Source organism: Poecilia latipinna, unplaced genomic scaffold (assembly GCF_001443285.1).
Source record: "Poecilia latipinna isolate Pla-1442-1.1 unplaced genomic scaffold, P_latipinna-1.0 Scaffold3505, whole genome shotgun sequence".
Lineage (NCBI taxonomy): Eukaryota > Metazoa > Chordata > Actinopteri > Cyprinodontiformes > Poeciliidae > Poecilia > Poecilia latipinna.
This window is the reverse complement of record NW_015116121.1, coordinates 1-13,198: the sequence shown is the minus strand read 5'-3', so window position 1 is coordinate 13,198 and position 13,198 is coordinate 1. Positions and strand designations below refer to the sequence as shown.

General features: G+C 48.1%; 1 long non-coding RNA gene across 1 annotated transcript in view; it reads left to right on the top strand.

Annotated features, from left to right (window-relative positions):
• LOC106941123 (uncharacterized) overlaps positions 1-8,122 on the top strand; it is a 17,222-nt gene extending 9,100 nt beyond the window's left edge. The window contains exons 2-3 of the long non-coding RNA XR_001423271.1: positions 3,328-3,332; positions 7,388-8,122. This is a non-coding gene — a long non-coding RNA (uncharacterized LOC106941123). The remainder of the gene's footprint in view (positions 1-3,327; positions 3,333-7,387) is intronic.
• Positions 8,123-13,198: the final 5,076 nt, after the last annotated feature.

The following is a 13,198-nucleotide window of genomic DNA, read 5'->3' as shown; positions in this document are numbered from 1 at the left end:
CGGATAAGCGGAAGAAGATGGATGGATGGATGGAAATGACGATGAAGATTTTTCTATTGAACTGAAGAAACTGTAACGAGGTATCCGTGGTAGTGTAATAAATCTCCGGCTCGTCTTCGGCCTCGCAGCAAGAACTACGTCTCTGTGCGTTATTTCCTTTACTTAGATATTTAAGAGTATAGCCACCTTTCTAATCCTCAATAAGAGGCCCACGTCTCATCCAGTATAGCCATATTCAAGTCCTCTTCCCATGAGGTTTTAAGTTTAGGTGAGGACGTCTCTTTCATTTTATCATAAAGCCACTAAACCAGCCCTTTATGAGTCGGGTCCAATAACAGGATGGTTATTGCTCTGGCAGAGAAACTGAGCCTGAAAGGTGAGACTGAAGAAAGTTTCTGGCTTGCAAATATCTAAAAAAATGGGATTTAGGTAAACCATATTTATTACCAAGTTCCTCAAAGGATGCCAACTTCTTCTCTATGAAAAGGTCCTTAAAATGAGTAAGCCCCCTGCGGTGCCCCTCCAGGAACACCACATCCTGAACAGGTGGTTTAACTTAAGAGAGAAAAGTCGTGGAGTTTAAAGTATTTCCTAAACTGGCCCCATATTTTCAGTGAGTGTTTCACTACAGGGTTAAAATGGGCTTAGCCCAATAATAAAACCAGAAATTGGGAAAGGCAAACCCCCCCTGCTGTTTGGGTTTTTGGAGTTGTAATTTATTAAGCGTTGGGCGTTTACCCTGCCAAACGAAGGACGAAAACATCGAGTCCAGTTCATTAAAAAAGTATTAGGAATAAAGGTAGGTAATGCCTGAAAGAGGTGTAGAAATTTGGGGAGTATATTCATTTTAAATGAATTGATACGTGGAAAAGGCGTCGACTTGGTGAGGGATCCCTTCACTTGGTTCAACAGCTGAATAAATTCTCTTTCAACAGGTTTTTATGTTTTTTGTCACTGTGATACCAAGGTATGCGAGTTTTTGTCTTTCAGTTCTCAGCGGCAAATTAGCAAAATCTGACAAATTAGCTTTATTGCCTATGGGGAAAAGCTCACTTTTGGTAAGGTTCAACTTATACCCAGAAATCTGACCGAATTGGCTAAATACATCGAGAGCAAAAGGCAGTGAGGCTGATGGTTTGGAAATAAAGAGTAAAAGGTCATCTGCATAAAGCGACACTTTATGTTCCATGTCATTCCTCCAAATGCCGGATACCCGTTTACTGGTCTTAATGCGATTGCTCTATGGCCAGATCCAACAGCAGGGGGCCAAGAAGACAGCCCTGATGGATGCCTCTTTGTAGTTTAAATGGTTTTGAACTCTGAAAACTGGTACGAACTGTGGCAGATGGTTGCTGGTATAATAATTTAATCCATGAAATGAAGTTTCCTCCAAAGCCAAAACTACTAAGAACCGCGAAAAGAAAGTCTCAAACCCGGTCAAAGGCTTTTTCAGCGTCCAAAGAGACGCACTCAGCCGAATCTGGGGCACCGGAGTGAACAATGTTGAGCAGCTTTAATGAAACCTGTTTGGTCTTTTGAAATAACCAATGGTAAAACAGTTTCAAGTCAAGAATTTTGGATAAAATGTTGACATCTGTATTTAGGAGAGAGATGGGTCTGTATGACCCCACTGGATCTTTGCCCTTCTTTGGAATAAGTGCGATACGAGCTTCGTAAAATGACTGAGGAAGGAATCCTTGTTTCAAACCATCAGAAGGTGGAGCTGAGCTGCACAGAGAGCAGGTCTGAGAATCGTTTGAAAAATCCTGAGGGGAACCATCCGGACCCGGGCATTTGGCAGATGGCATTGAGGCAATTGGTAGGAGACTTCTGTCTGGGAGATGGGTTCATCTAACTTGTTCTTAAATTCTGGTGAGATAGAAGGAATGTGAGGTTTAGCTACAAAGTCATCAATGATGTTAGAATTGGTTTGTGACTGTGAGCTGCAGAAAAGTCCCTAAATGCATCATTACTGTGTCCATGATCTGTGACTATCCTGCCGTCTTGTTTTCAAATTCTTGAAATAGTTTGCCTTGCCCTAGAGCCCTGGAGCATGGTTGCTAAAAGTTTGTCGCCATGCACGTAAAATTTGGATTTGTTAAGTAAAAGCAGGCGTTCAGCTGAGTCTGTTGTCAACAGGTCAAGTTTTAAGTTCAACACGCCTTTTGAACAGTTCGGAACACTGGTTCACAGCATATTTCACATCGACCTCTTTGATTTGTTTAGGTTGTTCTGTTCATAGGTGGATTATTTTGTCATTTTTGCTGAATAGGCAATAATCTGGCCTGATGTAGGCCTTAAAGGCATCCCATACTACAAGGCTGGAGATCTGGGAAGAGTTAGTAGCAAAAAAAACGTATCTCATCTTGAATAAACTTTACAAACTTGTCATCCGACAGCAGGGTTGAATTGAGACGCCACGGTCCAGTTCTTAGAGGGAAGAACTGGACCCCCAGTTCTTAGGGGGTCCAGTTCTTAGGGGGTCCCCCAGAACTGGAGTGAGTGGGCGTGGTCTGAAATAACTATGCTTTGATAGTTACAAGAGCAGATCCGCTGCAGCCATTTAGTATCTGTAATAAAATAATCGATTCTTGAATAAGTTTTGTGTACAGGTGAGAAGGATCCGTCTTGTCGGGGTTTAAAGTACGCCACACATCACGCAGCCCGTACTCAGATAGAAAGGATGACTGATGCAGATCTGCTTATGACATTACTTTTGAGGGATGAACGGTCTAAAGTTGGGTCCAGCCTACAGTTGAACTCGCCCCCCAGGACCAATGAGTATTTATTGAGGTCAGGCAGGGAGGAAAGTAGTTGTTTAAAAAGTTCTCATCTGCATTGGGAGCGTAAACATTGACCAGGGCGACCAGAGTTTCCCACTTACTATAATAAACCTGCCATGTTTATCAGCCACCACATTCTCGGCCTCGAACCGAGTCCTCTGGCTGATCAGTATGGAGACCCCTCGTGTCTTAACCTGAAAATGGGAGTGAAAACATCGTCCCTTCCACATGTCAAGAGACGACCCCGTCTGAGCTCCTGATGAGAGTCTCCTGCAGAAACGCCGCATCTGTAATGAATCGTTTAATATGGGAGAAAACCTTCCTTCTCTTCACTGGGTGGTTTAAACCTTTGATGTTCCAACTTAAAAAATTAAAATGCTGACTCATGGTTAGATAGGTATGATGTCAGCATGGCAGGCAGAGATGACGGCACCCTGCAAGAACCACCAGCAGTGACCTTAGCCGCCCCCCAAACATAAACAGCTGCCGAACAGAAAACAACAACAATGTGGCAGCAAGCGCTTCAAAAGTAACATTCCCAGAGATCCAGTCTTTCAGTAACTAACAACCTGGAAATCAGAGAAACAGAGCAAACTAACCACTGCTGGCCTGGAATAGGTACAAACCCCCCAGTGACACATTTTAAGACATATTTTACTGGCCTCTGCAAACACTCTAGAAAAATAGTAATGTAATAAAATTTAAAGCAACCGCAACAAAAAGCATGGAGAGAGGCTCCAGATACTGTTGGGTCAAAGCAAACGGGTATCAAAGCAGCTGCCCTCCATTCATCAGGTCCAGTCCCAGCCAGACGAATGGCCAGAATAAGTCCATTGGAAATAATGACACCAGGCTGTATTTACAGCACCTGCAGCCTGTTTCTGGAGTGAGCCCTGGTAAAACGTTGCTCCTTTATTGGTTTCTCTGTGGTTTTGGAAACCTCTTGATGAACTGTCGGGCCTCCAACACCGAACCGCTGGACGGGCTGGGAAGAGAAGAGCTGGCTTCAAGCCCCGCTTGTAGAGCCCCGCCATGATGTCCTTGTACTCCGCCCGTTGGGCTGCAGTCCTCCACAATACGCAGAGACGCGCCTTTGTAGTGGAGCTTTCCTCTCCTCCCGAATGATGAGGTCTTTGGTCAGGTATCGATGCAGGAGGATCACCGGGCGGGGAGGGCGTCCTGCGGCCCGTTCAGCTGCCAGGGAGCGGTGGGGGCAGCACCTCTTTCCCAAATAGCTCACAGAAGGTTGGAGGAAAATGAGTGGGGCGCCCAGTTTCAGTGTCTTCTGGCAGACTGAGGATGCGGACGGTCTGCGTCTGCTGCGGCTCTCCAGTCAGTCACTTTGTCTTTTAGCTTAGCATTTTCTTCACGGAGAGCCGCACACGAGTCTTCGAGGCCCGCCACTCGCTGGCCCAGATCCTCTGTTGCTGGCTCCAGAGAGGAGACCTGCTCTGTTCCTCCAGGTCTGCCGGACCTGGTCCAGCCTGGAGCTCAGCATGTTGGCAGAAGACTTCAGGTCCTCACCGTGCTGCTGACCCAATGCGGTGAAAGCCTCCAGCGTCAGGCTAGCGTCCTCCTTCTTGCTTCCTTTCGCGCTCTTACAGGCCATAACTAGAGGATAAATAACCAAAATACTGTTTCTGTATTGGTGGGTGGCATAAAATTAGGTTTCTGGGTGAATTTAGTTAAAAGGCTGGGTGTTTCCGGAGCAGACCGTTGCTACGTCTACCCTGTCCGCTTGGCAAACCGGAAGACGCTGTCTGATTTTTTAACTATTTATTTGCAAATTATGGTGGAAAATAAGTATTTGGTCAATAACAAAAGTTCATCTCAATACTTGATACATATTTGTTGGCATTGGCAGAAGGCAAACGCTTTCTGTACGTCTTCAGCAGGTTTCACAAACTGCAGCTGGCCCTTTCCTCCAGGCAGCGGCTTTCAGGATCTGAAGATCTCAGCCACTCTGTGGGTTTGGGACACGGCCTCATTCATGCCTTCATGACCAGTCGTCCTGGTCCCTCTGCAGAGAAACAGCCCCAAAGCATGATGCTACCACCCCCATGCTTCACAGTAGGTCTGGTGTTCTTTGGATGCAACTCAGCATGCACTCCCCTCCAAACACGACGAGTTGTTTGTCTGGCCATACGACATTTTGCTGATGCTCTCTGGTTAACTCCAGATTATCTCTGGTTAACTCCAGATTATCTCTGGTTAACTCCAGACGGCCTGGAAAGCAGGACCCGAGTCCCTGGGACCGACAGCCTGCAGTCTTTCACCAGGTTCCCCGTGTGCTTCTGAGAGTTTTGCTCACCATTCTTGCGATCATTTTGACCCCACAGTGAGATCTGATGGAGGGAGATTATCAGTGGTCTTTTATGTCTTCCATTTTCTAATTATTGCTCCCACATTTGAACTCTTCACACCGAGCTGCAGATTTGCTTCAGCTCGTTGGTCTGCAGCTCGGTGGAGTTTGGACTGTGACTGAAACAAACAGTAACGAGTGGAGGACAGGGGAGCGTCTTAATGGAGAAGTTGTGGGTCTGTTTGGTCATTATAAATATTTTTCCACCATAATTTGTAAATAAATCCTAAAACAAATCAGAATGTGATTTTCTAGATGTTTTCTGATCTCATAGCCGACCTGTGATGTCACTTTCAGGCCTCTCATCGTTTTAAGAGGGAGAACTTTGAAATACTTTTTTCCCCACTGTGTTACCTTCTAACCCGTTGGTATCAACACGGTTTAATCCAGCTCTTTAGCATTAGCAGGAGCTAATGCTAAAGAGCTGGTTCCGTTTGACCAGAACCAGCTCTGAGTTCAGAAAAACTTCCTGCTGGGAAATCTCCATGAAGTTCATAACTCCGTTTCCTCCTCGGCCTGCCGGTCGCCACGGCGCCCAGGAAGCTGACCCCGGGTCAGCGTGTGTACGTCAGCCCCACTAGACGCCGTCACACAGCAGAACCAGAATCTGGACAGGGCTCTGAGCTGGTGCAGTGCATGGTGCTGCAGCCTCACCACGGGAGCAGCAGGTGGCGCCGTTGTGCTCCGGATTGCTCAGCAGGTGTTCGGCCATCTGATCTGCCGTCTGAGGCAGGAAGTCGCATTCAGAGCAGCGCAGTAGGAAGGCGCTGCAGGAGACAAAGCAACGAATCAGCACGCAGCGCTACGACCAGGACACTGAGCCGGCAGCTGATTGGTCCTTACCAAGGGGGCGGAGCCTTCTGCAGAGGAAGTACCCTATCCCTGGAGCCGCGGACGTGGTGGCTGGAACCCAACAGAACCACAACTAGTTAGAGAAAAATCCAACAGAACCACGTTCTGTTTCCCAGGATGATTGTTTGTGTTGCGCAGCGCTGTCACTTCTGCCAGTGAGCCATTGGTGAAAGCTAAGCGCTACTAGCAGAGTATAAATATCTACTTGATATAGTTTTTTTGATACTTTAAACCAGAGACTGAAAGCGAAGTATTAAAGGTAGTGTTTAATAATGCCTACATTTAATTCACTTAATATTTTTCATCTGTTTCCACTTGTGCGTTTTTCCACACTTCATAATTGAGAATAAAGTTTAAATGCAATAAAATGTTTTCTTCTTAATAGAAGGACCTGAATTGCTTTATTTTTCTTTCATTAATTTCTTTTTCTAGCTTAAGTAGCTACTACCAAACACGACTCCATTCCATTTAGTCAGAATAATCAATGGATTACTACAATAATCACAACAGCCCTACTATGTAGTACTCTCTGCAGTACCCTGTAGTCCTGGGTGGTACTGGGAGTCTTACTGGATCATGTGGGCAGCGTAGGCCCGGGAGCAGCAGCTGCTGTAGGGACACAGCAGGCAGTGGACGTAGGTCGGGAAATGAGCCGTCAGGTCCGAAGCGTCGGTTCCACACTCCAGACACACCAACCGGTCCGCCGACCAGAACCTGCAGGAGACAAGCGGGCTGAAGGAATGCTCAGAACCTGACAGAACTTCTCCGGTTACGGTTTAATTCTTAGTGACATTTTAGCTCTTCCAGCCGGGCTGTCCTCTGCTGCTCTCTGCAGGATGGACGTGGCGCTGCAGCCTCACCTGCCGGGCTCCCGGCGGCCCGGACCCCTCCGGGTCGGGGATTTGGGAACCTTGAACAGTGGGGGGTTCTTCTGGATCGGGAACATCGGCTCGGTTTTGATTCTGTTGGGCTGATAAATGCAGTTTGACGCTATTGGAGGCCTGACCTTCCCATAGGTCCGGATCGTCACCTAGAGACAGCGACAGAGCACACACTGCCTGAGCAGCTGTGACATCATCAAACACTGGAGCAGGTGTGGGCGGGGCTCACCTTTGACCCCGGCGGCAGCCCCTCCAGCTGCGGCGGCCTGCGGAAGCTGCGGTGGTTCTCCACCTTGTGCTGCATCTTGTCTTTAAGGAAGGTGAACTGAAGGCGACATCTGTTGCAATGGAAGGCCTGGCTCAGCTGAGACAGGAAAACAGGGTTTACCTTTCAAAGTAAAAGCTCTTTCACTTTACTCACCTGCAAGAACAATCAGAACCTTCAGATGATTCCTGCAGCTCCCAAAGTACTTAAAGGGACAGGAGCAACATGGAGACTGAACTACCAGGTGTGTGTGTGTGTGTGTGTGTGTTCTTGTCTGCAGCACATCACGTGACCAACTTCACCATGTTCACCCACAAATTGAGGTTATAGTGGAAAGTGAGGACATCTTCCTGGTCCTCAGTCTTGCTGCGATTTGCTAGTCAGGTTTAGAGGTTTGGAGCGAAAAAATGTTTGAGTATGCTTAGGGTGAGGAACAGACTAGTGATGGTGAAAGAAAATGCCTGGGTAAGGCACGAAGCTAATGATGCTAATGACTAGAAGTTAATATAAAATCCTAATATGGGTAGAAATTAGTGCTGAGACTTTAATTTTACTGATTTTAATGCATTTGCAATACTGGCACACCTGTTAATCTGATGTACAAGCAACATCTGCAAACAGCAATGTATGATGAACCTGCTTCTCAGTTTCTGCTTCTAAACGATCTGATTGGAGATCGTTTAGATGTTGTTGTTGAACAACAACTTGTCATGCTACAAGGTCCAAGTTGTGCTAAAAGCAGTTAGTCCATCAGCAAAGCTATTAAAGCCTAAAATAGCATATGAATGCTAACATGTAGCAGAAGTACAGATGCTAATGCCAATATTAGCATCCACAATCCACATTTCTAAAGAACCTCCATGAATGATCAGCAATGGGTGTGCTGTGGTGGTGCAGGAGTTAAGCACAACCCACATATGGAGGCCTTAGTCCTCCACGCGGCCGTTGCAGGTTCGATTCTCAGCCTGGTGGCCTTTGCCGCATGTCTTCCTCTTCTCTCATTACCCTCTTTCCTGTCAACTAACTATCAAATAAAGGCAACTAGACCCAATAAATCTTAAAAAAAAAAAAAAAAGAATGATCAGAGAAACTCTGGAAAGATGAATGGAAAGAAAAACACTTTGCTCCACCCTGATGGGTGAAGAACCTGAACATTAAAAACTAGAAACAGGGTTTTCCCCAGTGTATTATAAGCCTGGCGGCCCACCATGCTTTACTAGCCCCCACTGCATTTTTTTTGTTATTAGAAAAATTAATAATGGAAATTTTTTTTTTATTTTTATTAATTTCTTTTTTTTTTTAAAGCCGGATTGAATGCATCTGTGTTGCTCTGAGCTTTTTACTGGCGCAGCAGATTTATTCCTAAAAACAAATCTGCTCTGATCAGTTAATAGTTTATGCATTTAAAGCCGGCAGAGCGGACCAATCACACCGCTGGAGCCTCAGCGCGCTGCCGCTGCTTGATCTTTTAAGTTTACCTCAGCGCGGATCAGGCGCTCCTCTTTTCACTCAAACTGGACCCAGGCTGACCTGTATGGATATTTACATCAACCACTGTGAGGAATTATGATTCTTTGGAGAACTCCACATCAAGGTAGGAGTTTAAACCCACCGTGTTAGCTCTGGTTGAGCAGCTCTGTGTGAACCACAGGAATAACGTGGCGTCAGGGGCGCACTACATATTATTCACGTGGATGCTAAAACATAACCCCCCCCCCCCCCCCCCCAAAGGAAGGTAGGAGCGTAGAAAACATATGGCTCTATCCGTATGCGTATGAGGATCATATGTTTACCCCCCCATCCCCCCGAGACGAAGACACATGAAAGGTAAAACTCGCTACATTTACATGTGCGCGAGGTGAAGGAGCTAAGGGCGCGGTGAAGTGTATGCGAGGGCATCATCGGGGCGCCGCCCCCTCCAGATTGACGCCCCCTCTGGTGCAGCGCCCCTATGCGTTGCATGCGCTGCATACCCCCTTTTTGCGCCACTGCGTGGCGCTGTCTGCCCTGTAAAGTTCATGTCTGTGATCCCGGTTGGTTGGAGCGTTAGCGGCTAACAAACCAGCGCTAACCCCATCTTGCAGGTTCAGCCCAGTGAGGAGCTTTCACGCTGCTTTTATTTTATTTTATTATTATTCTTCCGGTTACACGAAGCATCAAACCGTATCAGACGCTTTGTCCACTTAGTCAGCCAGAGTTAATGAGCGAGGAGATCTGAGAAACTCGTCCCATAAACTCCAGCAACCAGAACAGTTTCTGTGTCGCTTATTAAAACTCAACAGACATGAAATGTCAGAGCTGCTAAAGCCACATTAGCAGCATTGAATTAAATCTCCTGTTTGTTGCTCATCTCTGCTCAGTGCAGCAGATTTACCTCATCCTGCAGGGCCGGTCCAAGGCTGATGAGGCCTGGAGCAGAATCTGACTGAGGGGCCCCATCAGCAGCTCTAACTGTGTTGGATTTAATCTGGGAGAGGAGGAGGAGTTTAACTGGCCAACATAAAAACAATCAGTTATCATCCAGTTTACTTTTGTGTTTGTGGGCAAACAGCTCAAACTCAAAGATTAAACTCAGCATCAGATTGTTGCTATGGTAACAAAACAATCTAACTATGAATATTGTTCTTTGAACTTTTACAAAGTAAACTTACCAGCTCCTTAAAATTTTACATTTAAATATTAACCAATTTAAAATAATTTATGCTGAAGCCATTAAATCAAATTCAGCAGCATTGATCATCTCAATAAATAAATGTTACATTTATGTATCTGTGTTAAAATATCAGCATTTATGGCTCCTGAAGCCCTGAGGGCCGATGGAGTCGCTGACTTATTTTGGATTAAACACAAGTGCAAATAACTGATATTCATTTAAATTGTATTTTTAATTTGTTGTTTTTAAGATTCTATAGTTGTGGGTTTAAATAGCGTTTCACTGGAGATGTTTTCCTGTAACATATAATTATCCAGTGATATTTTTATGTTTCCTGTCAACTTAACATCTTTAATACAAAAACATGGCGGAGCGCCGGGCTGAGCAGGTTTACTGGGGGAAACCCTGAAGAAACATCTTTGTTGTTCAGCAGTGATGCCTATTTATTCAATAATTTAGCAGCAAAAAGGGGTTTGAGTTGAAAATGTTTCTATTGACAACTAGATCTGTCAATATAGTTTGATTAAAATTATATTTAGCTTAATCAAACCAGGACTCAGTAGCTGGAATACAAACGTGTGTGTGTAAAGGTGTATGCTCACCTTGTGCCTGAACAGGTGCTGCTGGTAGTTGCCGGGGTTCTTCATCACCTTCAGGCAGAAGACGCAGAGCAGGAACGGCGTCTCTCTGTGGAATGTGGCAAAGTGCTGCACGACATCCGAGTAGAAGGACGAGCGAAATGAGCACACCTGGAGACACACCTGAGGTGAGAGCTAGCGACGGGAAAGAGGAGGTGCGGGGGGCGGGGCACTCACCTGGCAGACGTAGGGCATCTCGCCAGGCTTGTGGTTGGACTTCATGTGGTTCAGGAAGGCCGGCTCGCTGTCGAAGGCCCACTCACAGATCCGACACAGGCCTGGAAGAGAGGACGGACAGGATGAGGCAGCGGCAGGAGAACACCTGGCCGCCGCAGGTGAGGCTCTTACAGGTGGACTGGGCAGAGCCATGGACCTGGTCCTGGTGGTCCCTCAGCTGGCTCTGGGACGAGAACTGGCGGTAGCAGAACCGACAGCACTGACGCTCTCTACTCTCCACGACCAGCTCCGAGTGGTGCAGGACATGCTGCATCAACCTGGAGGCACAGGTAAACTGGTGAACAGGTAAACAGGGGTTACGGTTAGGGTTAGGATTAGGTGAGTCCAGAGGAGTTTTGGGAATTTCAGGCGAATCCAGGTGAGTCCAGGTGTGCCCACCTGAGGTTGTTCTCTGCCCTGAAGCAGCAGATGTTGCAGGTGAAAGAGAAGATGGCGGCTCCAGGCGGCGGCGGCCTCCTCAGGCTGACGTCTCCGCTGAACCTGCCGTAGTAAAACTCCTCCACACTCATCACCACCCGGGGGGGCGCAGCCACGGTCGCCGTGGTAACCACACGCTGGGTGGGGCCTGGAACTGTGGGGGCAGGTGATGCAGCAACCGTTAGTCTGAACCGGTCCGCGTGTCATTATTGTTGCTATCGGTTACAGAACCGGATCACAACCACTCCAGGTCACTGACTAGACGGAGATGTCTCACCTGTGGCGGCACTGAGGGGCGTGGCCTTCAGGATTCCGTTGGTGGAAGCGGGCCGCAGGCCCGTAGAGCCGGCCAGCTTCAGGGAGCCGGCACCGCCCACAGGCGCCACCTGCAGGTTGACTGTAAAACAGCAGCAGAGTGGTGAGTCCAGTGGGTCGGATCGGAATCTGACGGAGCGTCCACGAGGCTCACCGGATCCCGGAGCGCCGGTTCTGATGGTCAGAGTGGTGAAGCCGGATCCCGGGTGGGCCGGACCGGGTCCGGTCTGGTTGTGAGACAGCATGGTGGACACGGTCACAGCGGGTCGGACCAGCTGGCCCAGAGGTGGCGCTGTGGAGACAAGAGGCAGGTGAGCGGGGTCAGAGGTCAGCGGCATGCGTTCCGGGCCGAGCGGACCTACACTGGATCAGCTGGACCGTCTGCAGGTTGGGCTGCAGGTTGAGAACCAGCGGCGCGCCGGGAGTCATCACCGTGGGAACCTGGAAGCCCTGCAACAGGAAGCGCGCCATCAGCATCCATGTCGCAATGGAAACGGGCCAGTGGCCTCAGGCACTGCCCCATACCTGCGCGGTGAGGAGGATGGGCTGGGTGGCGCCGGCGCCGGTCGGCAGGAGGAACGTTCCACCGGTGGTCTGCGTCAGGATGAGGGGCGGAGCCTGAGCCCTGAGTGGCGGGGCCGAGGCAGCAGGCTTGGAGGTGGAGACGGAGAGAGGTGGCAGAGGGGGCGAGGAGACGAAGGGTGGTGCACCTGAGAGACAGACAGATGAGCACTGGTGCACCTGGACTCACCTGGGGGGGCTGGGAGACTCACCTGCTGGGACAGGTGTGCTGGGCAGGGGAGACCTGGGGGGCGGAGTCTCACAGGGCGAAGAATCCTCCACTGTGGAAACAAAACATCAGGTCAACCTTTGATCCTGCTGCACCTGTCCAGGTGGACCAGCATCTCCAACCACACTGAAAACCCCCCTGACCTTCTAGCACCTTCTGCTAAATGTAATGATGATATGGCGCTTTAGCATTAGCTTCTGCTAAATCTAATGATGATATTGCACGTTCCAGTTCGCAGATCCACTGTAAAAGTTCTGAAGCTGAAATGTTCTGGTGTGAAGCTGAAACCCAGTCCTCTGCAGAACATCTCTAAAGATGCTGTTCTGTTCAGGTTCTTCCAGAAAATGTGCAGGTACCTGGAGCCCAGCTCAGGTCCAGAACCTCTGCAGGACAGAGCCCTGATCTGGACCGGTACCAGCAGAGCGTTTTTGTCTCACCTGGCTCTCCGTAGTTGTCCGTGTACTCCATGTCGTCTTCCTCCACGCTGTCGTCCACCTGTTGCCACGGTTCCAGTTCCTCCTCCTCACACTCCATAAACAGCTCAGTGTCCATGTTGCTATGGAGACAGAACAACCCGGGTCCGGTCCGACCCGGTTATGATAACTTTATTACAGAGTAATCTGAACGAGTTCAAAGGTCATGTGGAGTCAGCAGGGGCGCGGTATAAGGGGGAAAGTGATGACAATTCTAGGGGCCCTGACCAACAGGGGGCCCTCCACAATTAATTTATTATTCATAGAAAAAAAAATATTGAGGCCCTATCAATTACAAAATTAATCATATAACATATAATATTTTAGAAGATTGTTTTTAGCAGTAAAAATTGAATGTTCCCACTCCCAGACCAGAAAACTCATGTCCATATTTGCCCTGAACCCCCCATCTGCGTTAAATGGTTTGTTCCTGTTGGAGCTTCACCGTGACGCTGTTGAGCTGCAGAAAGTGGAAGATACCAACGACTGTGGCAGTTACTATGCTGCTAAGAAAAGTTATAAAATCAGGTTT